General features: G+C 40.4%; 2 long non-coding RNA genes across 2 annotated transcripts; one reads left to right on the top strand and one right to left on the bottom strand.

Moving 5' to 3' along the window:
• The first annotated feature begins 4,865 nt into the window (after nt 1–4,865).
• Nucleotides 4,866–19,859, top strand: LOC120541510. The gene is made up of 4 exons (XR_005636015.1): nt 4,866–4,967; nt 12,214–12,319; nt 17,392–17,731; nt 19,775–19,859. It is a non-coding gene; the product is annotated as an uncharacterized LOC120541510 (long non-coding RNA).
• A 913-nt stretch (nt 19,860–20,772) lies between these two features.
• Nucleotides 20,773–22,546, bottom strand: LOC120541511. The gene is made up of 3 exons (XR_005636017.1): nt 22,012–22,546; nt 20,986–21,050; nt 20,773–20,861 (listed from the first exon to the last, which is right to left on the bottom strand). It is a non-coding gene; the product is annotated as an uncharacterized LOC120541511 (long non-coding RNA).
• Between the last annotated feature and the right edge of the window lie 694 nt (nt 22,547–23,240).

The following is a 23,240-nucleotide window of genomic DNA, read 5'->3' as shown; positions in this document are numbered from 1 at the left end:
CAAGTTTGTGGCCCGATGCAACCCTGGGGGGCGGAACCACTCATGTCCCAGGCTATAAATTGCCATTCTCCTGGTAGGGCATGATCCCTGGCCATCCATCACAATATCTATCCATCCATTATCCAACCTGCTATATCCTAACTATAGGGTCACAGCGACCTGCTGGAGCCAATCCCAGCCAACACAGGGCACAAGGCAGGAAACAAACCTTGGGCAGGATGCCAACCCACCGCAGTGTGTGTGTGTGTGTATATATATATATATATATATATATATAGCAGTTCAGATTATGGTGATTTCTTTCTCATAAAAACACAATTATTGTAAGGAAAATGTTTTTGATTTTTTTACAATTTTTATTTTTTGATACAATAAAGATAATTTAAAAAATAAAAAAATCTCTCTTCCTCTCCAGATGAGTTATCTCCATTTTCTTAATAAACCGTATCTAATGTTCGGTATTGGGAGGCCTGAGCATACCTCTGAAGTTTCGGGCGCTACATTGTAATGGATCGCATCTTCTCACCTTTTTCCAAAGTTAAGTGTTCTGTTTTAAAATCTGTAATGGCACAGAAAGGGGGCATGGTACTGACTTTCCATTGAATAGACACTCACACTTGGCAAAGCTAAAAAGAAATTTCATAATCACAATCTAAAATGTTTCTTTTTTTTAGTATTCCCTACCTAGACAAAAAAAACTGAAATCCAAACTCTTGGTCAACTTTGTGCCAGTTTATTAACTCACCGAACATGGGACCACTCCCGTCCCTTAAAGGAGTGACATTACAATATTAATAACTGACCCTGTCATTGTAAACAATTCTTCAGTTATAATGGTATTACTTTCTTTTCTTAATATATAAGCGGTCATTATCTATGTGGTGGATTCACCTATCTTTACTGAGGAAAAAAAAATGTAATTGAGGGGTTGTGGTTGGGTGGTAAGGCTGTCCCTACTCTCCTACATGTGGACCCAATCGCCACTACATGTATGTCACACTTTCTATAACCTTCTTTTTTTTTCTCACCAACAAGAGAAGCCCCCAGCAGTAAGTCGGAGCGCCCATTCTAGCCCAGACCAGTCACTCATGCAGATATTAGAGCTGCTTATTGACCTGGTCCGTGCACTTGATGAATATTTCAGGGAGGTGCACCCTATCTTGGTAGAAAATCCAAAGCGAAGTTGACACTTTTCAAGGACTGTACACAAGCATCAAATCCAAAATAGTCTTAATTTAAAACAGTGTACAGTTTGAAAAGAAGTGACACACTTTTAGTTCACACTTGTTTTAATGTGGTATGATGACTGCATGCAGGTCTCTTGTGTGTAACTTTTCATTTTTCACCTGTGAACACTTCACCTCACCTAATACAAACAGAAGAGCTGATTATGAGGCTGTTAGAAGGGTAAGCCCGTGTTTGCTAAGAGTGAAACCGTTACTTAGAATCTTCAGGCATGAATAGCCTGCTGTATCAAAATCGTAAATATTTTTTGTAATAAAGGCAGTGTAAATGAAACATTTTAATTACTGGCATTAAAGTAATATACAAATACTCATACTGTAATGAACATAAACAATCATCTTGGTGTGCAATACAAAACATTTTAAAAAGTAATTTGCCTTGTTTTTCCAACATAAAGACAACTAAATGTCTACAGCACGTCTTTTTATAAGTGAAGTGCTTGATACGGAAACATTTATTTTTTTAAAGGTGAGGGTTGTGTCTATAACTCAGTACTGTGCGCTTTACTTAAGTGAAGGAACACAACAAAATGCACAAAAGGCTAAAGTACATTTCATTTAAAGAGTTGCCACTTGAACACAAAGCGATTTAGAAATGGCAGATGCACTTTATTTGGTTTTCCTACACACACACCCTGAAAAATAAAGGTGCCAGTGTGGATCTTCAGAGTGATGCCATTGGGGAAACATTTTGGTTCCAAAAAGACTCATCCATATGAATGTTACAGAAAGAACCATTTATTTATTTAGAACAGTCTCCATGGTGTGAATAACCATGACGGCAACAAATCGGTGAAATACCAATTGCTCATGACTTTAAAAGGACTCTTGCTGCATACATACAACACCACTGTTGAAGTTTAGGTTTTCTTAATCTGTCAGTGTCCTGAAGCCTACCATACATTAAAAATTTAATTTTTGTACATATATGGAGGTTTTTCAAAGCATAAAGAACCAACTTTATATGCAAAGAACTTTTCTCAGAATGAAATGGAGCTCTGGCCATCAAAGGCTCTATGAGAAACCACACAACTCAGTAAAATAAAGACCTATATAGTGCCATTAAAGAACCAGGATTTTTAAGAGTGCAGTCAGAGCACTAGTCGGTTAATGGACCACCTTATTGTCACACAGGAACTCGCTGGTAGACTCCTCAATTCCTAGACGTGTGTTTGTAGAAGTAGGGTGTTGTACCATGTTAGCCATTATGATGGTGTTCTTTACAGACCAGTGATTTTTAAAGTCTGCAATTTAAAACACACACTTGCAATGAGAAGTCAAGCAAAATGACACCTCTTTTACCCAATAAAAAAAGTGTCATTTTGCTATACTTCTCATTGCAAGTGTGTGTTTTAGATTGTAGACTTTTAAAATCGCCTGTCTGTAGAGAACACCACTCCAACTGCTTGTATACTTCTAAATGTGAATTTCCCCTTGGGATTACTAAAGTATCTATCTATCTATCTATCTAAAGTGAGGACTGTCAGGCATAAAGATTCAGAGGTCTAGTATATACCAGCGGCCTGCTAATCATAGATAGAGCCTTCATACACAAAACATGTACGGTGAGGTTTACATGTGATTGTGTAACTTTCTTTATTTCTTTAATGCGAACACTGGTAGGTGAAATGATTCACTCATGCTTACACATTGAGACCAAATCAACAAACACAGCTTCCTATCTAGACATATTTAAATAGCACCTTAGGACATCTTCCAGTGAACATCACCCCAAGAGGGTATCTCTGATTGTTCTCACATTGTCATACCCTGAGCGCTGCTAAGCCATCGGACTGATTAAGGGGGATACCCCATACAGGTTTCACCCTGTAACTCTGGGGTTTACATTTCAACAACTTAGCAAATGTATAGGCCATGTTGTGCAGTTTATGGGCTCAGTTATCACACTCTGCTTGACGTGGGCATTTCAACAAGGAAAAAATTAATTCTAGGTAATTTCTGTATTTGCATAATATCCTTTAGCAAAAATACATTGTGAAAGTAATATGATACTTTAAATGACAATCGTATTTTAAAAAAAACACAAACTAGCAGTATTCACTCTTACAATATTTCTTCTCTAATGGCATTTTACGGGATTGTCTGGCTTCTTTTAGATCCATTACTTGACAAAGAACTATTTCACTATGGGAAGGGTTTTTGGCACATGAAGTTGGTTCTTTAAGCTTTGAGAAGATGTGTACACAACAAACATCTTTCAGGTATAGTGCAGGGCTGGATGCTAACAGAGTAAGAAAACCTGAACTTAGTCTGTGTTACTTTATTTGGCAAGAAACCATTGTAAAATCAGGAATCCGCTGGTATTTCACAAATCTCTTATCATCTAAATATGGGTTGTGGTGTACACGTACTTCGACAGAGAATATTAGCGAAAGCTCCGTTAAAATCAAGTACAGGAGACATTATCTAGTGCTGAGACAACAGTTCCATATGTGAACAGTCTTCCATATGGATAACCTGCAAGGAGTTTCAAATATTGTTTTCAAACTTGTCATTTTTATATAATCAGAAGAAAACGAGCTATTTACAATAACACCTCTATAGTCTGAGGTAAAGAGCGGTTCCTGATGATCCAAGGAAAATAATCTCTAGTTGTTCTCCTACTTTGTGGGGATTGGGGGTTAGTGATCAAATATTTATGTGATTGACGTGACTGTTAACGGAAAACACGAAAGCCGGTATAACGTGTAACCCGGAGTGCTGTGGTGTGTGGCAAGACATACATTACTAAATAATCCTGGAAAAACTTCCGTCTTCTGGAGAGATCCAAAGTTAATATATAAGCAATGGCCCCCGGGCATGATATTAGGTCAGGCTACCTACAAACATTAAGTTTAAAAAGTAACAGGTGCTTCGCCCTCAAGTGACCGCCTGCGACCTCCGAACTTGCCTTTCTACACTTTACTCTCATAATAAACAGCGGCGGCCTGAATTTATCATTTTCCTTACGATTCTACTTTCACAAAACAAAGGTATGAAAGCTAAACATCATTAAGAAAGTATAGTTGATAAAAATTCGGTTTATAAGCAACTAGTACTTAATAATGAATGACAAATAATAATACATTTCATTTATATGGCACCTTTCCCATGCTTAAAGCGCGTGATAGTGCTTATATAAGATAAGTTAGTTCAATGTCAAATTACAGCAGCACTTCCAATCAGAGCGGCTCTCGCATTTTGTAAGCAGTGCCACACCGGCGATTCCTTACACTAGCATAGCGCACTTCTGCCTAAAAGAAGGGAATTGTATGCCAATTTACCAAGAACTGCACTTCCGGTCAGTAGGGCTCTCGCGTGCTGCAAATAGTGGCTCTACGGCGGGCGATCACTTATCACCAGAACGGCCCACTACTGCTTTCGCCTGCCTCGCCTAATCCGAGTCAGCTTCCTCTCCACCAGTACGCATGTGCGAGCCGATCACGTCTCTTGTGCAGCTGTCTCCGCAGAGCGCGGGCGGAGGCTTCCATGTGCCGCTGCTTCCATGTGCCGCTGCACGTGCGCGCTCTGAGCTCGCCGATGGCACGCCCCTTAGTGACGCCATGCGGTGTTTTCACCGGAAATGCCTGCTGGCGTGGCAAAGTTCGTGGCAGCGGCGTCTCAGAGACGGAGACAGCGAGTGGGTAGATGGGGAGTAGCGGATAGAAGCTGTGCTTGTGAGTCGGCAATGCAAAGTAGCTCTGATTAGAATGAGGAAAGGGGGTAAGGTGGTCTGTATTGTCACCTAACACTTTGTGAAGAATGTATTGATACTTGTACGCTGTTTTTCGATAGAAATGTCTCGAAAAACCATCCATGTAAATATAACTTCAAATAATTTAAACAATTTATTGTGTATTGAGAGTAGTGATTAAAGCACAATATAAATGTAAAGAATTATTTTTATTATTATTAGATAGATATGAAAGACTATTTAATGTGTGTGTGTGTGTGTGTGCGTATGTATATATATATATATATGGATAGATTTAACAGAAACTGTATTAATCCCGAAGGAGTTAGAAGACAAAAAAGCCACAAATACACATATAACAAGACTAATCATAAGTATACCAACAAGGTACCAAAAGACATATACAAAGAATTATCATAATCTTAAGTACTCCTCTCATTTAGCAAATAAAAGTCTGTCCATCAAATTGTATGCAACTGAATAGGGACTTTTCAGAAAGCCGAGGAGGTACCAGTTCAGCTGTTCTTGTTGGAAGTAAGAAAACCTCTGCAACAACATGTTATTGGGGTATGCAATATGGCATTTTAATATCAAACACTGTACTTTAATTAGAGCAACAAGAAAACACTTTTTTTCTTTGCATTTTTAAAAAATTTTGTAGTATGTTTCTGGCCGTCCATCAGGTCCTAAACAATTTAGGCCGAGTTTGAAGGCATATTTGCTAGTCTAGCTCAGTGCCATTCAACACAAAGAACAACAACAGCTTAGCCGAGGGGAGACTCATTACAGAGCTTGATGGCAAAAGGTATAAACAACCTTACATAGTGCCTCTCGTCTGTCACTGAAGGTGCTCGTCTGTTTAGCCAAATCTTCATACAGGGTGTGAAAGTCGTTGTCCAGGATAGTAAGCAACTTCCTGAGTGATTTCTGTTCTACCACTTCCTCCAGCCTGACTCCCAAGACTAAAGTATCCTTTTTAATCAGTTTGTTTTACTTTGTCGACATCACCTGCACCAATGCCATTTCCCCAGTACACAACCACAGTGAAAATGCAGTAAATGGCTAATTTGAAACATATATTTTCATAATAAGTGCAAAAAGCAGTGCTCAATTGCATATACAATATTTAGAGAATACATATAAGAAAATCTGTGAAGCTTTTACACTAAAGTGTGTATACATGAATTGATAATGATTTGGCTTTCAGTTGTATATGGTACCCGAGTTTAGTATCCCTTATGAAAGACTCTCACCTGTTCAGCCTTGCCATGGACTGGACACAAAAACTAACTAGCCAGCTAAATCAGACAGGTCCTGTAGCACCAGAACAGATGTCTATGTCAAACACAGTTAAAAGATGTATGGTGCTTCTGCATTCAGATATGTAATTAAGTATATTTGTAGGTGGCACAGCCATTAGAACCTTACAGCTTCAACTGAATTTCATTCTCAGTCCAGTTAATTACTTTGTAGACTTTTCTCCAGGTATTTTGGCTTTCCTCCCACTTAGATAGTTACATTATTATATTTTCTAGGCAGTCAAAGCACTTCACGTAGACAGTGGGGAGCCACCTCAACCACCACCAATGTGCAGTATCCACCTGGATGATGTGCCAACAGCCATTTTACACTAGTATAGTCACCATTCATCACCTGTTAGGTAGTGAAGGGGCGAGTGAGTTAGTTTGACAATCAGAGACAGGGAATGATTAGAGGTCCAGAGTGGACAAGGCCGTGATGAGCAATTTTGTGGAGTTGGCATTTCACCCTGTGTCTTTATGAGATGTGAAGAATTCACGAGCCACGTCCAAGGGTTTGGAGTATGTGACTGGATAGCCCATCTTAATAAAGAAAATAGCCTACCTGGCTGCGTAACAGTAAAACTAAACAAAAGAAAAACAGTGTCAAGGCACAAGCTAGAACACAGACATGTTATAGAGAGCTCCATCTTGTGTGGGGTCCAAAAGTAATGACCTCCCTCAGTAGGCCACCTGGTTAGATAAGTCTGAGCCCTAAAGGGGTGGGGTTTAGAAGCTGAAGTGGGGGTGGGACTAGGTGTCATCTCCTGGGTTTGGGTGGAGCTGTGGTGGAAACTGGAAATATGGTTAGTGACAGAGCCCCCTATTGCATCGGAGCGGTATTGGCTGGCCTACCTGAGCCTGGGTTTTCTTCCAGGTAGTTCATTTCCTGTAGCATGTGCATATTAGAGTAACTGGTGATTACAAATTGGCTCTGTGTGGGTATGAGTTGTGGATATGTGTGAGAGGGTCCTGCAAGAGACAGTCACATTGTCTAAGACAGTTTCCTACCTTATAAGAACAACATTTATTTCTATAATACATTTTCATTTACAGAATGTAGCTCAAAGTTTTTCCATGATGAAGTAGTTACATGCAAAGAAAAAAAAAATAAATTTAGATACATACAACAATGAATAAATAGTACACATAATATAATATACAGTAATTAAGAGAAGACAAAGTGTCCAAGACAGAATACATGTTTGTAAATGAGAGGGAGGTCAGTGGAATGGTGAGGATGCAAAGAGTAGAGTTGGCGAAGGTGGATGAGTTTTTAAATACTTGTGGATTGTGGAAGAGAAGTGAAAAAGAGAGTGCAGGTAGGATGGAATGGGAGGAGAAGAGTGTCAGGAGTGATTTGTGACAGACGGGTATCAGGAAGAGTGAAAGGGAAGGCCTACAGGACGGTAGTGAGAGCAGCTGTGTTATATGGGTTGGAGACGGTGGCACAGGAGACAGAGCTGGAGGTGGCAGAGTTAAAGATGCTAAGATTTGCACATTGGGTGTGACAAGGATGGACAGGATTAGAAATGAGGACATTAGAGGGTCAGCTCAGGTTGGACAGTTTGGAGACAAAGTCAGAGAGGCGAGATTGCGTTGGTATGGACATGTGCAGAGGAGACATGCTGGGTATATTGGGAGAATGATGCTAAGGATAGAGCTGCCAGGCAAGAGGAGAAGAGGAAGGTGTAAGAGGAGGTTTATGGATGTGGTGAGAGAGGACATGCAGGAGATGGGTGTAACAGAATAAGATACAGAGTACAGAAGTATATGGAAGACGATGATCTGCTGTGGCGACCCCTAACGGGAGCAGCCGAAAGAAGAAGAGAAGTGTCCTTAAAAACTGAATTGTTTTTTTAGTTTCTAAATGACAGTATGATGATAAGATCAGATGGCCAGTGTGGCCAGAAAAAATGTAAAAAAAACCCTGCAGTTAAGCTTGAGAGAAAAAAAACCAAAATCTGGTTTGTAGAGACCGTCCACCTCCTACTTAGCATTCTGCCTAACATAAATGTCTTTAAATTGTTCTGTATTTATTTTTTTAAGCTTCATCTTAGAGGATGATGCAGTTGGTGTTGTGACAAGTTGAGATGTCTGCTTTCATTCAAACATCACTGGCGGCTGCACAGGACCTTGATCAGGTGGTGATGATGTAATTTCCAGTTTTGCCTTCTGCAACCCTGAATTTAATTATGTATTTTGTTATTTTGTATTATGAGAACTGATGAGAACCATCTGCATCATAACCTTAAGACAAACATTCAAAAGGGGCTGAGAGCCAAGCCATATTGACTGAATGTTATCTGGGGGCTGGGATATGAACTGAAGAACAAGTCTTGAGATGAGTGTATCAAACAAAAACAAAAAAATGAGGCTGTGACACCCAGGTCTTGTGAGTTAATAATCTAAAGGCTAGCGATTGCTGTAATTTGTCTCCAGGATCTAACAGCCAGATCCATAGGTATAAAGTAACTCATTTGCCTAATAAGGCCTGGATTTTTCCACATTCAGAATTATCTAATGGGGTACATTTTTCTTTTCAATAGCAACTTATTGCACATTTCTCTGTTTCTTAACATGTAAGATGCTAAGGGTTTATTCTGTCCAGTACTGCAAACATCTGCTATTGAAGTCACTTATTTCTTTTCTTGATAATAGACATGTGATAAATGGCTGATGTGCTAACCCGGGTTTAGGGGTAACACAATGAATATCCATGTTCAAGTGTGGCTCATCTTCAAATGCTGACTGCTTACATCCATTTAACCAGTTCAAAACTCGTAATTAGCTAAAATTTTAATAGAATTTATGAATGCCTCTTATGCATAAAATTTCAAGACACAATGCAGATAATTCATCCTGGGAAAGGCAATCTCATATTTCCATTTTAAAATTGAGATATATTTTAGGACTGAATTATGTTTAAAAACATGAATTAGACACAGATCAAAAGACTGACATGAATAGAAATATGATGCAATTGTGGCCTTTATGAAGTTAAGGTTCACATTTTGTAGGTAACTTTGGGGCTTGGGTGGTCAGTATGGACGCTGGAGAAGATTAGAATGTAGGAATATAAATGTATTATTATTATTAGGAAGAATGTGTGACCATAAAGCAGGATGTCATTTCAGATACTGTGACATCTAAAAGTCATTTTTGGAACGCTAAGCAGCAAGAGTGTATGTGCATTTGAAGCACATTATGGATGATTATGAGGAAGGTTGAAAGGTAGTGTCATAGTACAGGGTAGGGGGTATTAGACAGTTTCACATATTAGAACCACTTCAATGGGAAATTTATATTTATATTAGCATTCCATTTTCTAAGCCCACTTATTTCTGAGCAGGGTTGCAGGGGGCTGAAACCTATCCCAGCAAGCATTGGGCACAAGGCAGGGACAACCCCAGGCAGGGTGACAGTCCATCGGTGAGTGAACACACACACACAGACCAAACACACACTAGGGCTCCTTTAGCATCGCCAGTCCACCTAACCCTGCATGTCTCTGGACTGAGGGAGGAAACCCATGTAGACATAGTGAGAAATGCAAATTCCACACAGGTGGACCCAACATGTGAACCCTGGTCTCCTTACTGCGAGGAAGCAGCACTACCACTGTGCCACCATGAAAGACAATTCATAAAATCATTTACACGTTTTCTGAATCTGTATAAGCAGAGATGGTTATTAATATGGGCCAAGTGTCATCTGTTAGAGAGGGGGCACCTTCTTTGTAAATTCTTAAAAGTGCACATCACACATTAAAATAACTCGCGTCAGATACCAGGGCTTTCAACAATTTCTTTGTATATCTGCAGCATAATCACATTGGTGTTTTATTTGCTTTTGTGGCTTTGTTGGAAACTTTGAATAAAATTTTACAGAAAGATTATCTGACCAATTCTGAAATCTATTTGAGTCTTGCTGCCAGGTATCAGCTCATCCTATTTAAGATGCTATTAAAGAAGAAAACATAAAAGGAATTTGGGCATTTTTAAATGAATGCCTTCAGCAATTTACATGGAGCCATCCCTGCTAAATGCCAGCTGATGTATACACAGTACTTTATTGCGTTAAAGTATCAAATGCATTTTTAATCTACCAGGCTTACTTTGTTGTCATGGCCAAATTTAATAAACGGCAAAATCAAGCTGACATATTCCTATTTGGAATGACAAAAGTGTGCGTTTCAGACACTTACACAGTAAGACAGCTCCAGAAACTGTTGAGGCTGAGGTTTCACATGACAAGCCTTGAGACAAGAGTCCAATCATTTCTTTTAATACGTCTTCTTGATTTAAAGGCTGTAGAGAACCAATTAGATATACAGTGGGAGTAAGGGAGACTTCTGAGAACTGTCAGCCAGAGACACGTAGACACTTGTTTGTGCCAGCAGTTAGGAAAGTCATGTGCATGGAGACACTGTCACATATCAGTCACAGTACAGCCAGTCGGTACTTGAGGTCCCACTTGACCCGCGTCTGCAGGTTTTGACTCGGTGCAGAGGCGGTGAATTTGGCATTCTCGTGTCTAGCATTGCTTTTTAAATTGATCGCTGTATTTTGCAGGCTGCATACTGTTGAATAAGACGTGAACATTAAGGCAGGTGCTTTCATAGCAATCAAAGGTATCAAGAGTACCTTATAGCTTTTCATAATTCTCAAACCAATAGGTTTGATTTAATTTATTTGTTTAGTGCTGACTTTGGTAAACACTACAAAAAAAAAAGTTTACATCCAAAACGTTTCATTCCAGTGCAGAAATATTGTAGCTGTCCAGGAGTTATAAATTGCTTTAGTCAATATTGTAGCCTGTGGCATGTATTGTGAAGCAGACCTCAAACTAAGAAACAACCAATAAGACCAAGATGAATGATAATTTTTTATCAAAAAATAAGTACCCATGAGCTTTGGCAGATCACAAGCAGTTACAGGAATGCAAAAATACAATAAAATAATAAAGAACTATACTTTCTCTGGGTCTATTTAAAACACCATTTTGTTGTCATAGTAGGAGGTGACTGGTCCACTTGCCCACCAGCATGGCACTCACAGATACTTCATCTACCACTCTATCATCTTTTTAGACAGTCAGGTAAATCCTTAACCTTGCTAATACCCACCTGAAGCTTACAGGGCCTGTGGTCAGTGGTCTCTTTTAAGTCCTATACTGGTAAGATTACCACAATGTCTTCCAGGCCAGACCTCTCCCTTTAAAACTCCAGAGCCCATCCTTCCAGAGCTCCTACTGGCAGCCCCAAGCACCCCTGAAAGCCTACTGAGAGGAATTTGCAACTCTGCAGGGCCGTCAGTAACGTACAGTATGCAGGATGGCCTTAAGTGCTGCCACCTCAGCTTGGGGAATTCGTCACATCTGCTCCTGCTTCTTTCACTGCACTTTCATTAACTTAGCCTCAGAACAATTATTTCTGAGTATTCCTTTGTTATACACCAGCTGGGCATCCCTGCCAAGGCACCTTCTACTTGGCCTCTCATGTAGGATGGCACCTTTGGACCTTGACATTAATAAACTTTCTAATGTATTTAGGACTTTAGATTTTCCAGAGTAATTTAAGTTCTCAAAGAACATTAACGTGTATTTAATTAATGGCCTGTAGGTGCTGATGGCAACTGTTTGATTTGTGTTATAATTAAAATAATGCACTACTTGTTAAAATAAAATGAAGAGAGATGGTACAAGTAAAACAGCAGTATTAGTCATGTGTATGGTCCACTCAGATCAGTTCCATGTGTCTTCCGTTTCCAGTTCTACTGTCTCCCTGAGCAAGGTAATGTCAGCCATATGCTTTGCCTTGTGCAACTTCTTTGCTTAACAAGAAGAATATTTTTAAGTGATTTGTTCAAAATTATAAGAGTGCAGTTTATGATGTCTGGATAATTTTAAACAGCTGACATATATAGTATGTTCCTGTTTCAAATTTTAATGTATTATCTATATCTATTTAATACAGAGGTTCCCAACCTGGGATGCCCGCAATCCCAGGGGGCTGCAAGATGGCATTTCAAGGGATATGACAAACAGGAAGGCTGAGTTGCGATTTACCAGAATTGAGTGAGGTGAGTTGTCTGACTGTTTCGTGGTGCAAACGGTGTCTTGCAGTGTGTCGTCATTTAACAGCTGGTGCTCCTCTTCTATGATTTGAAAAGAATCAAGCATTACACTCGCAATTGTCACCTGGGAATGAGCAACAGAAATGCATGTTCCTTTGGGTCTCTTTCTGTGTCAAGAGTGTTTGTAAAGTTGAATAAGAGAATGGAATTTTGGACCTTGTAATGATCCATAGAGAAGAGTGAGGTTTAGTATTGATTTCTGTGCAAGCCCTGATAAGAAAGATCACCAATTTTGAGATTGGATTGACATTTTTTGTTTTTTGGAGGACAAAGGGAACTGAATTGGATGCAACATCTGTTGCTTACACTCGGCCCATCTCTCCTGTTGGCGGTCCTGGCAGTAGCGCAGCAATTTTAACTGTGCAGTGCATCCCTTTTTGAACTGTAGTGCAGGTGTCATTGGGGATAAAGCTCATTGACGGTGTTCCATTGTTTAGTTTTGCACCAGCACCCATTGCTTCATGGGGGTCTCCAATCCTCCAAACTCCTTCATTGTTGATCGTATGTTATTTCTTATCAATTCCTCACTGGATATCCCCATCTCTTAAACGTCAAAGTGAGTGTTTAAGTTTCACAGGAGACACATTTAGAAGTTTATTGAGTTTTTTAAAGGTAAATTGCTCAATTTACTGTATATTTGAATTGTATGCACTGAGCTAAAACCTTCTTTTTTGAGTTCAGTTTGTTCACCCACAGTACTACAGTATATGTGGTTCAAAAATAGAAATTTGACTTCTTCATCTTCAGATGTGACATTGCAGTTGTAGGGGGTGTGACCATAAATCAAACATTTTCTAAGGGTGTGGGAAGTAAGAAAGGTGGGGAACCATTGATTTAATGGAAATATGTGTATTATACATTTTAGTGGGCGGTCTGGAATAGGTTCTATGTTTTTACACATCATCTAATTTCATGCTATCTTTAACATGGCTTGGGGGTGTCGCAGTGGTCATTGCAGCTACCTGTTGAAGCCAGTGTCCTGGGTTCAAATCATATACCCAGTTGTTGCCTGTGTGAAGTTTACATGTTTTCTTGGACATCCCATGATCAATCTAAATTGGTCCTGTTTGAGCAAGTGCAGGCTGGGCCTGTGATGGACTAGAACCCCATTCTGAGCTGGTTCCTGCCTTGAGTCGCGTGAGTGCTGATTCTAAATTGGATTAAGCAGGTTTGAGGGTGTTGCATTTAACATCACACTGGCAAAAAGTGAAATCTGAGATTGCTGTTATGGAATATTTTCTATTATGAATATAAACACATTTTCTTGGCTAATATTTGGTTTGATAACACACCTGAGTATGCCATCCAGGGAATGAATTTCAGCTATGTTATGAACCTATAGTGTCTTCCTACAGTACATCATTAAAAAGGAAGTTGATTTCATAGGAAAGCATGCAATAATTCTTTCTCAGAATACTGTTGTTAACACCTCTGTACTAGTTAACATGTATAAATCGTCAGAGTTTCCACTAACTACCACAATACACATCTTCATAGGCCTGGCCCATGAGTATACCACTGTACCATAGATGGCCAGGCACTCTGATCGACCCCTGTTCAGGTTTGGGTTCTGCCTTACACCTGATGCTTCTAGAATAAGCAAAAATCCCTGTGACCCTACATTGAATTAAGAAAGCTTGAGAATGTTCTGTTATGACCCTGCATTGTAATAATAATGCACTGACAAATATTTGTCAGGTGGTCTTTGATGTATGTAACACCTTCCTAATTCAGTGCCGTCACAAAGCATTTTAAAACCCCACATGAGTACAGTACAAAATAATGCAAGAAAAAAGAAATGACAAAATATTAAAATATAAGATACTAGCTGTGCTACCCGAGTAAGACAGGTTGAAATCTAAGTAATCAACACAGACCTCAGCGTTAAAGTCTGCAGTGTACCATCTGTTTTGTAACGCATGTAGCAGTAAAATGCAATGCAGATGACACTTCACAAATGTGCGGTAATAAAATGCATTACTACAAATGTTTGCAATGCACCATCTGTTGGAATGATAAATGCAATGCATATATGTCTTTGTTATATGCCATTTGGTATGGGATTCATAAAGGCAGTGTTAATGTTTGTGAATGACAGAGACGGATGCACAGACAGACACACAGACACTTCTCCCTTTATTAAGGTAGAGAAATTTCAGTGAATGTTGCTATTTTTTATGCGTATTCATCAATTTTATTCAGCTGCTGATTACCAATGATTGTTCACAAATACTAACAGAAGAGAAGCTCATCTATCTGATGTCTTGCATTTTACACAGCGCAACAGAATGGAAAAAATAAAAATAAAAAAGGAGTTGTGCCTGTGAAGACTTCCAATGGGCAGCAGCTCCTTCAGGCAGCACATTATTAGCTTGGGCTGTCAGAAAAATAGATGAGCTAAAAAGGCAGCACACAATCACTAAATTCGACTTGCCCAACAATTTACAGCCATGTAAACTGACATGGTCTGACAACAAGAAATAGCAGCCTCGGTCAGCAAGTCTAACATACCCTATGACTAGAGGTTGTCATGATTTGGTATGATTTTAGGTCCTCAAATGCTGCCATTGCTTTTTTCTGTCATTAGGCATGTGGCCCCCAAGGTCAGGACTCCTGTGTAATTGATGCAGTGGGATAAGAGGGTGGCTATAAGTGAAAATGGATGGCATGGTAGCGCAGTGGTAGCACTGCTGCCTCGCAGTAAGGAGACCTGGGTTCACTTCCCGAGTCCTCCCTGCGTGGAGTTTGCATGTTCTCCCTGTGTCTGCGTGGGTTTCCTCCCACAGTCCAAAGACATGCTGGTTAGGTGCATTGGTGATTCTAAATTGTCCCTGGTGTGTGCTTGGTGTGTGTGTGTGCCCTGCATTGGGTTGGCGCCCCGCCTGGGATTTGTTCCTACCTTGTGCATTGTGCTGGCTGGGTTTGGCTCCAGCAGACCCCCCGAGACCCTGTGTTAGGATATAGCGGGTTGGAGAATGACTGACTGGCTGACTATAAGTGAAAATCCTTATCCGGTCTGCAGATACCAAAACTCTGATGTATTCAAAGTTAATCATTGTGCTCTTTTCTTGGGTGTACTTTTGGTTTTGACCCTCTTGTTCTTTTGACTGCACTTATTGCCTCTCATGAGGCCTCAGTTTTGGTTTGCTTTGTACCTTTTTGTTTTGTTTTGTTCTTTATGTGCATCTCCAGGTTTTTGCTCTAAAAGTTTATCTGCCAATTCAGCTAATGTGACTTCGGCTTAAGATGGAAACTAAGAAAAGACAGATGCACTCCCTGGTATACAACTGACACTAAAGCACTAGTAACAGGGAGTGCCTCTTTAGGGATCTTCTGATGGCACTACAGTGCAGTTTTACTGTATTCAGTAGTTTGTGATGTTGACATACAGCCAAATATACATAGCATGGATTGTTGCTGCAGAGGCGGCGAAGGGGCTGTGGGTGGAATTGTTTGAAGTTCAAACTGAGTTCAGAAAATATTTTCAAGATTTGTATCGTTACATTGTTGTAACAATTATTATTGTTTATTCGGCCTACTTCTTACAAGGCAAAGCTGTTTACACTTAACAACTGAACCCTGGACAGGTTAAATGATTTGTTCAGGGTCACACCATTAATCAAAGGCAAGAATTAAACCAATAAAATAAAGTCAAGTGCCCTAAGCAGTACACCATAGAAACAAATTGATTTAAAGGTGCTTGTGTTTAATCCTTAATATTCTGTACATCAGCAGTAAATGTCAAAAGAAAGCTTGTTGGATACTGGTAAGGAATTGCAGAATTAGTATTTATGATTTTAAACATCCATCCCATCCATCCATCCATCCTCTTCCGCTTATCCGAGGTCGGGGCGCGGGGGCAGCAGCATGAGCAGAGATGCCCAGACCTCCCTCTCCTCGGCCACTTCTTCAAGCTCTTCCGGGGGAATCTCGAGGCGTTCCCAGGCCAGGCGGGAGACATAGTCCCTCCAGCGTGTCCTGGGTCTTCCCCGGGGCCTCATCCCGGTTGGACATTCCCGGAACACCTCGCCAGGGAGGCGTCCAGGAGGTATCCTGATCAGATGCCCGAGCCACCTCATCTGACTCCTCTCGATGCTCTACTCTGAGCCCCTCCCGGATGACTGAGCTTCTCACCCTATCTTTAAGGGAAAGCCCAGACACCCTGCGGAGGAAACTCATTTCAGCCTCTTGTATTCGCGATCTCATTCTTTCGGTCACTACCCATAGCTCATGACCATAGGTGAGGGTAGGAGCGTAGATCGACTGGTAAATTGAGAGCTTTGCCTTACAGCTCAGCTCCTTTTTCACCACGACAGACTGATGCAGAGCCCACATTACTGTGGACGCCGCACCGATCCGCCTGTCGATCTCACGCTCCATTCATCCCTCACTCGTGAACAAGACCCTGAGATACTTGAATTCCTCCACTTGGGGTAGGATCTCTCCCTCAACCCCGAGAGGGCACTCCACCTTTTTCCGGCTGAGGACCATGGTCTCGGATTTGGAGGTGCTGATTCCCATCCCAGCTGCTTCACACTCAGCTGCGAACCGATTCAGAGAGACCTGAAGATCACAGCCTGATGAAGCAAACAGGACAACATCATCTGCAAAAAGCAGTGACCCAATCCTGAGTCCACCAAACTGGACCCCCTGGCTGTGCCTAGAAATTCTGTCCATAAAAGTTATGAACAGAATCGGTGACAAAGGGCAGCCCTGGCGGAGTCCAACTCTCACTGGAAACGGGTTTGACTTACTGCCAGCAATGCGGACCAAGCTCTGACACTGACTTATCAGGCCATTTCATGTGTTCTGTTTTTATTGTAGCACCCAGTGAGCTCCACTAGGGTGCCAGCAAGCAGGCAGGTGCCATATACTAAGGCAAAGACAGAACTAGGCAGAGGCCTAGAATATAAATAAAGCCGTCATGATTGGAGTGTTACATGTCCTGCCACTGTGAAAAGGCAGCACTACCATAGGGGTCATAAAACACCAAAAAGCTTTCTTTTTTCATCTCCCAGGCACTTGTGGAGGATCTTTCACAGAAGTATTTACCCTCTGAAATGAAGAAATGGCTAAAGGACCAGACTGTAGGATGAGAGAATTTGATAGTTGGCGGCAAGAAGGTCTAGTTTATATATTTGGACTCCAACTGCATATTATGAAGCACAGACCACACTGCTTTTTTTTTCTTTAATAAAATGTATACCTCAGTGGATGAGAGACCTCCAAAGAACCTCTGGAAAGAAGACACCAGAAGGTGATCCTGGGAGCCATCTCAGCAATTGCCTCAGAAGCACCCCTGGTGTGGATTTAAGTGGCTGCACACAATCAAGTGCTCAAGAAGTGAGTAACTGGTAGGTAAGTAGGGACAAGAGAGAAGGTGAAAAGAGAGGGAAAGAAAAATGGGAGCTGAATAAAAGAGTTCTGCTTTCGGCTTTGTGATGAATACATAGGTGAAGCACCCCACCAAAAGACCCCTGTAAAGCCCAGAGAGGCAGAAGGCCGTTTTCCTTTTGTTCGATTGAATTCAATGTCGTGCTCCCTTTGCTTGTCTCGCCTTGTGGTTATTTTCTGATTTGTATGGTTGTATTATTGACATCATTTGAGCCCTGCAGATGCTATTAGAGCAGCCCACTTTGTTCACAGTCCTTTAAAAGCTACAGAAGGGCTAATTACACAATACCATTCACACTGTATAAAATGCTTTCTCTCTGTTCCTTTCAACATTTGCTTGTCATGATTAAATGTTTTGTGTCACTGCTGGAGTTTGCTCTTGCTAGAATTTACAGTGTACTGAGCAATACCACTAAAGTGATTTATAAAACAACAATAAACATTATACTGCCTGCAAATTGTCAGTGAATCCAGCAGCAATAGTATAAGTTGCCTTGGAAATTATTACAAAAACTAAAAGCAAAGAACATCTTATTCCCTGTCGGTTGGTGTTTGAAGCAGGTTCCAGTAATAATACATGTGCCGCACCCTGCCCATCTGTGGGCTTACAGTTCGCATCAAAGAATGTCCCATGTAATGGCTGACCAAGGGCCTCATATTTCAAATCTTTGCATGGACTCAAGTGTGAAAATATACACACACCAAAAAAACAAATACGGGAAAATGCATACAACAAAAAAGATTTATAAAACCTGCCGTACGCACTTTGCATTTATAATTCACAATCACCTTGTAAATGTGCATACATGTAATGCGACTAGAATGTCGCCCAGAAACATCCATATATGGAGCATCCTAATCAGCTTTTTACATTTGCAATCATGAAGCTGCAGAACTGCATTGGTTAGAAGAGCAGCTTGACGCATCGAGACCCCACCACCTGTGCTCAGGACTATCTGACTACACTCTGCAACTGAGAGCAAAAGATCATGCGTGGCATTGTAGCACCTCACCTCAGGGAAAGGTGTAAGGCAGCAGCACCTGAGCAGGTAGCCTCTGTACACCTGCCACTTGTAACAACTTGATTGTTGTTACGATGAATGAGGGTTTGTGCAAAATTTACTGTGTCCCGGTGTTCTTGATGAACTCATTTTAAAGTCACCATCTCGATCCACTGGACTAATTCCCTTCATAATTTTAAACACTTCACTCAGGTCTCCTCTTCATCTCCTTCTCCATAAACTGTAAAGGCTCAGCTCTCTTAATCTTTCTTCATAACTTTTAATCCCCTGTAGCCCTGCAATCCGCCTCATCGCTCTTCTCTGGACCTTCTCTTGTGCTGTTATGTCCTTTTTGTAGCGTGGAGACCAAAACTGCACCCAGGACTCCAGATGAGGCCTCACCAGTGTGTTATAAAGCTTGAGCAGAACCCCCTGTGACTTGTAGTCCACATTTCAAGGCGCTATATAACCTGACATTCTGTTAGCCTTCTTAATGGCTTCTGAACACTGACTGGAGGTCGACTGCTAAGTCCTTGTCATAAGGGGTACTCTCGATTTTCAGACGTCCCACTGTGTGTTCAAACCTAACATTTTTACTTCCTACGTGTAATACTTTACATTGACTCACATTAAATTAAATTGGTTGTTTAGGGGCTCTTGTGAAATGACAATTACCATTGTCCTTCTGCGGTATGTTTGTAATGATGTTTTATTTGTATGAGCTTCACCATCAAAGTAAAAAAAATATTGCTTGAATAAACTTCAGTTTAGATGCAAAGTTACATAAGTGGCGCCTGGTTAGGCAAAACGAACTGAGAGAGAGTAAAAAATGTTAGGTATGTACATAGACCACCACATTTTTATCATGTTGAAAAGTTTGAATAGTGCCATATCTAAGTAAAGAAAGCCAGCAAAAGTAGGAGTTTGAATTTGTGCCAGTAGCAGGGAGAGGCTGTCCTCTCCCTGCCCAAGGCCAGGCTTTCACTCTGTCTGTTCTTTTCCTCAGGTTGAGCTTTATGGTGGAAAATGAGCATGGAAGACGTTTGCCAGCAAGCACATTTGAAAGGTGCAGATGATGTTACTTAAAGGTGGAATTGATGAAGCATGTCAGATAAAAATATGGAAAAAGGTCAGTAAGCCAAATCAGTTAGTAATAAAAACCTGGGAATTGGGCATAAATGTTGTAAAATAAAATGCAAGCAGTAAATCGAAACACAGATTCAGCAAAAACTATGAACATAAAGGCAAAGCCAATGCAGATCTGGGGGATACAAAAATGTGATAAGCAATAAAAAGGACCTGAAGTGATAATTGCCATTACCTGGAAAAGGTGACTATCGAAGATGGCAATAGGTGGGATCGAGGTCAAAGCATGATACATGTAAGCAGTTGCCACAGTCATTAATGAGTGTTCATTTATATTCCACATGGACACATAGAACTCTAAGGAGAGATAACATTCCAAACCTTCTTAATCCAATACATGTTTATGCATTGGCCATTGACTCTCCAGGCAGCATTAAGCACAAAGTAGAAATTAAAGGATAGGTTTGGTATTTTTGGAGCTGAACCTGTTTCTTCACAAAGATGACATATATGCTATGTGAACTTATCTTCTAAAGTAAATAGTTTATTATACAATAAAAAATATATATATACGTCTTGTCCTCACTGGCCCTTAACCGGCCTCCCAAGTGCATGCACATGACACTGTTCTAAAGTATAATTGGACTGATCATTAAATTCTGTAGGCATTTCTCAAAAAACCTGCCAAGCTATATGCCGGAGTCTGTGCCCTGCCTCCTCTCCGCTACTGTTTATGCACTGAGATTTTGAAACGGCATTGCTCAGTAGAATGCTAAAATATTTATTTAGGAGAACAAAGAAAACAGATGAAACGCTGAACTCTGTAAAGACTGCATTTGGAAGTCATTTTTCATTTTGCAGCTGCAATGAATAAACCACTGGTAGTGTGTGGAGAAGGTGAATCAGCAAGTTGGACTGTGCGTCGTGAGTTTGATTTAGCTGAAGGAGTGTAACTCAAATCCAGCTCTTGATACATTTTTAATAGCACCACTTTCAGGCTGGTTACCCTGCAGGAAAGAAAAGAAAAAACTCAAAATGTTCTTGCAAGCAAAAGAACAAAGGAAACAGTTAGAAGAAGAATGACATCTGAGCTGTGTGAGAAAAAAAAAACAAAAAAAAAATACAACAAACCAGCAAGCTCTGGGCCACTCTGCTTCAGACCTCAAGGGCAGCAGTATCTGGAGGCTGTCGAGGACCTAATGGAGCAAAACGTCTGATTAATTAGAACCATTTAAAACTTGATCAGTGTTACTGGAAATGCTACTCATGTGTCATTTAAATAAAAACTCGCTTAATTAAGGAAAAGATAAAGTGAAAATTAGAGAGCACTGCTGTCACTTCGTCTCTACGCTGATGATGCTCAGATCTTCCTTAGATTTTCTTCTTTTAGCTCAGATCTCCACTTGCCTCTGTGCCACCTCATTGTGCACGAGCAAACTTAAAAACTTAACCTCACCGTCTCCAGTGTTTTGTTCTTGCTCTCTGCTCCTCCTTCCTATGATGCTTCTTTAAGCATGTTCCTGGTTACTCTGTTACCATAAAACGCTCTCTATTTTTCAGTGAACACATTCAAATCAGGGGATGAATCCTAACCAAAAGAGCAAGCAGAAAGTCCAAAAACAAATGACCAAGGCTCAATACAGCTAACAAAAACCGTAGTGCAGTAGAGGGGGTACAAATTCGAAAACCAATAAACACACATTTAAATTAAGCCAAAGTGTTAATTTTAAATAGCAGTTGAATAGCAGAGCCAGCATTTGTCAGCCCAACACTTTTTAAACAGTTTTTTTTTGTTTTTGGCAGTAGGTTTTGGTTGAATAACCTCATTTCAATAACACAAAGTGCACAACGTGACACGGAGTTGTTAGGCGCTGCCCACTTTCTGTTCACCTTGCCTAAATTAGCAACCGTCAACAAAAAAGAAAACTCAAAATGGCAGTGCAATAACAAAATGGTGGTGCAGGAGGTTGTTGCTTATCTTCAACCTTGTTAAAAACATATCAAGTGCAAAAATGAAAGTGACCGCAAGATTCCTTGACCAATAAAATACATAAAGCAAGGCCTAAATAAATTTGAGTTCAAGGAGAATTCATAAAAAAAAAAAAAACTTAAAACATAAACTTGATTATGACAGCGACCTACACTCTTTTTCATTACCTTTTTTTTCATGGCTGGTCGACAACAAGGCATTCCTAGCTGGAAACTCAGCAACTGCCACTCAGCCTGTCCTGCTAATCCAGAAAGCTGGTACCCGACTGGTGTTTTGATTTGTCCACATTGTTTCTTTGTCTCTCTCTCTCTCTCTCTCTCTCTCTCTCTCTCAGCAATGACTTACAGGAACTGCAATGATCCAGTTCAAACCTCTTGTCCTGATCCACTGGTTTCTTTATGGTTGTGCTGCTCAGTAACTCCAGTTTTGTGTCTTTCCAAACATCCCTACTAGAAGCCTCCATTCTGCTTTGGCTTGTCTGCTGGCTATCCCTCCTATTGCCAGACATGCTATAACTGGACAATACTTTTCAGTTGTTGCTCCTAAGATGAATAAGCATCCCATGTTCCCAGTCTACTGATGGCAAGACATCCCCTAAAGACACACAACAGCAACAGATTATTTGTTATATTGCCCAAACTCATCTTATATGCCTCAGGCCTGGTTTTCGGCAGCCCCCAATCCTTACGTCTCTTCAGGAAAAAAAAACTCCCAAAAAAACCTTGTAGGAAAAAAAATGGAAGAAATCTAAGGAAGGGCAATTCAGAGAAAGACCTCCGTCCAGGTAGGTTGGGCGTGCAATGGGTGTCAAAAAATGGAGACACCAAAGAGAGCACAAGTAATCCTCGTCACCGAGCTTGACGGCCAATCTATCATGGCCACCTCAGAATTACAATAAACCTCATTCATGGTTTAGGTTGTCTGCTCTTCAGCTGGATGTCTGAACTTTTTTATTTTACAATCAACCTTCAAGCAAATTCAGTCTTGTCTGATTTTAAAATTTTCATCTAGTCTTCAGATAAAGCGTAGTACTAAACTACTTGTATGTCACTTTTATTTTACCCTTTACAAAGTGCAAGGTTAACCAAAAGTTATCATTTAAATTAATTGTATGTATAATCCATCAAGACGCTGCCTAAAAAGTTAATTATAATAATAACTGTTACTGAACCCAAAAGCTAAGGGCTGCTGACTGAAACTTGGCAATAGACTGGTTTACATTAGGGCGAAGGGAAAAGAAACACACAGACATGAGGGTTTCATTATCAAGAGCAGTAAAGCAAAAAAAATATAAAAAATAAATGTGGATGGACTATCTTGCATATGCTAAAGTGTGTGTACCAGTTTCAATGTAAGAAAACAGTCAAAAGTATCAGTACTTGTGGTAACGAGAATG

This window comes from Polypterus senegalus, chromosome 12, assembly GCF_016835505.1.
Source record: "Polypterus senegalus isolate Bchr_013 chromosome 12, ASM1683550v1, whole genome shotgun sequence".
Classification (NCBI taxonomy): Eukaryota; Metazoa; Chordata; class Cladistia; order Polypteriformes; family Polypteridae; genus Polypterus; species Polypterus senegalus.
Note: the sequence above shows the minus strand (reverse complement) of the source record. Positions and strands in the feature narration are given on the sequence as shown.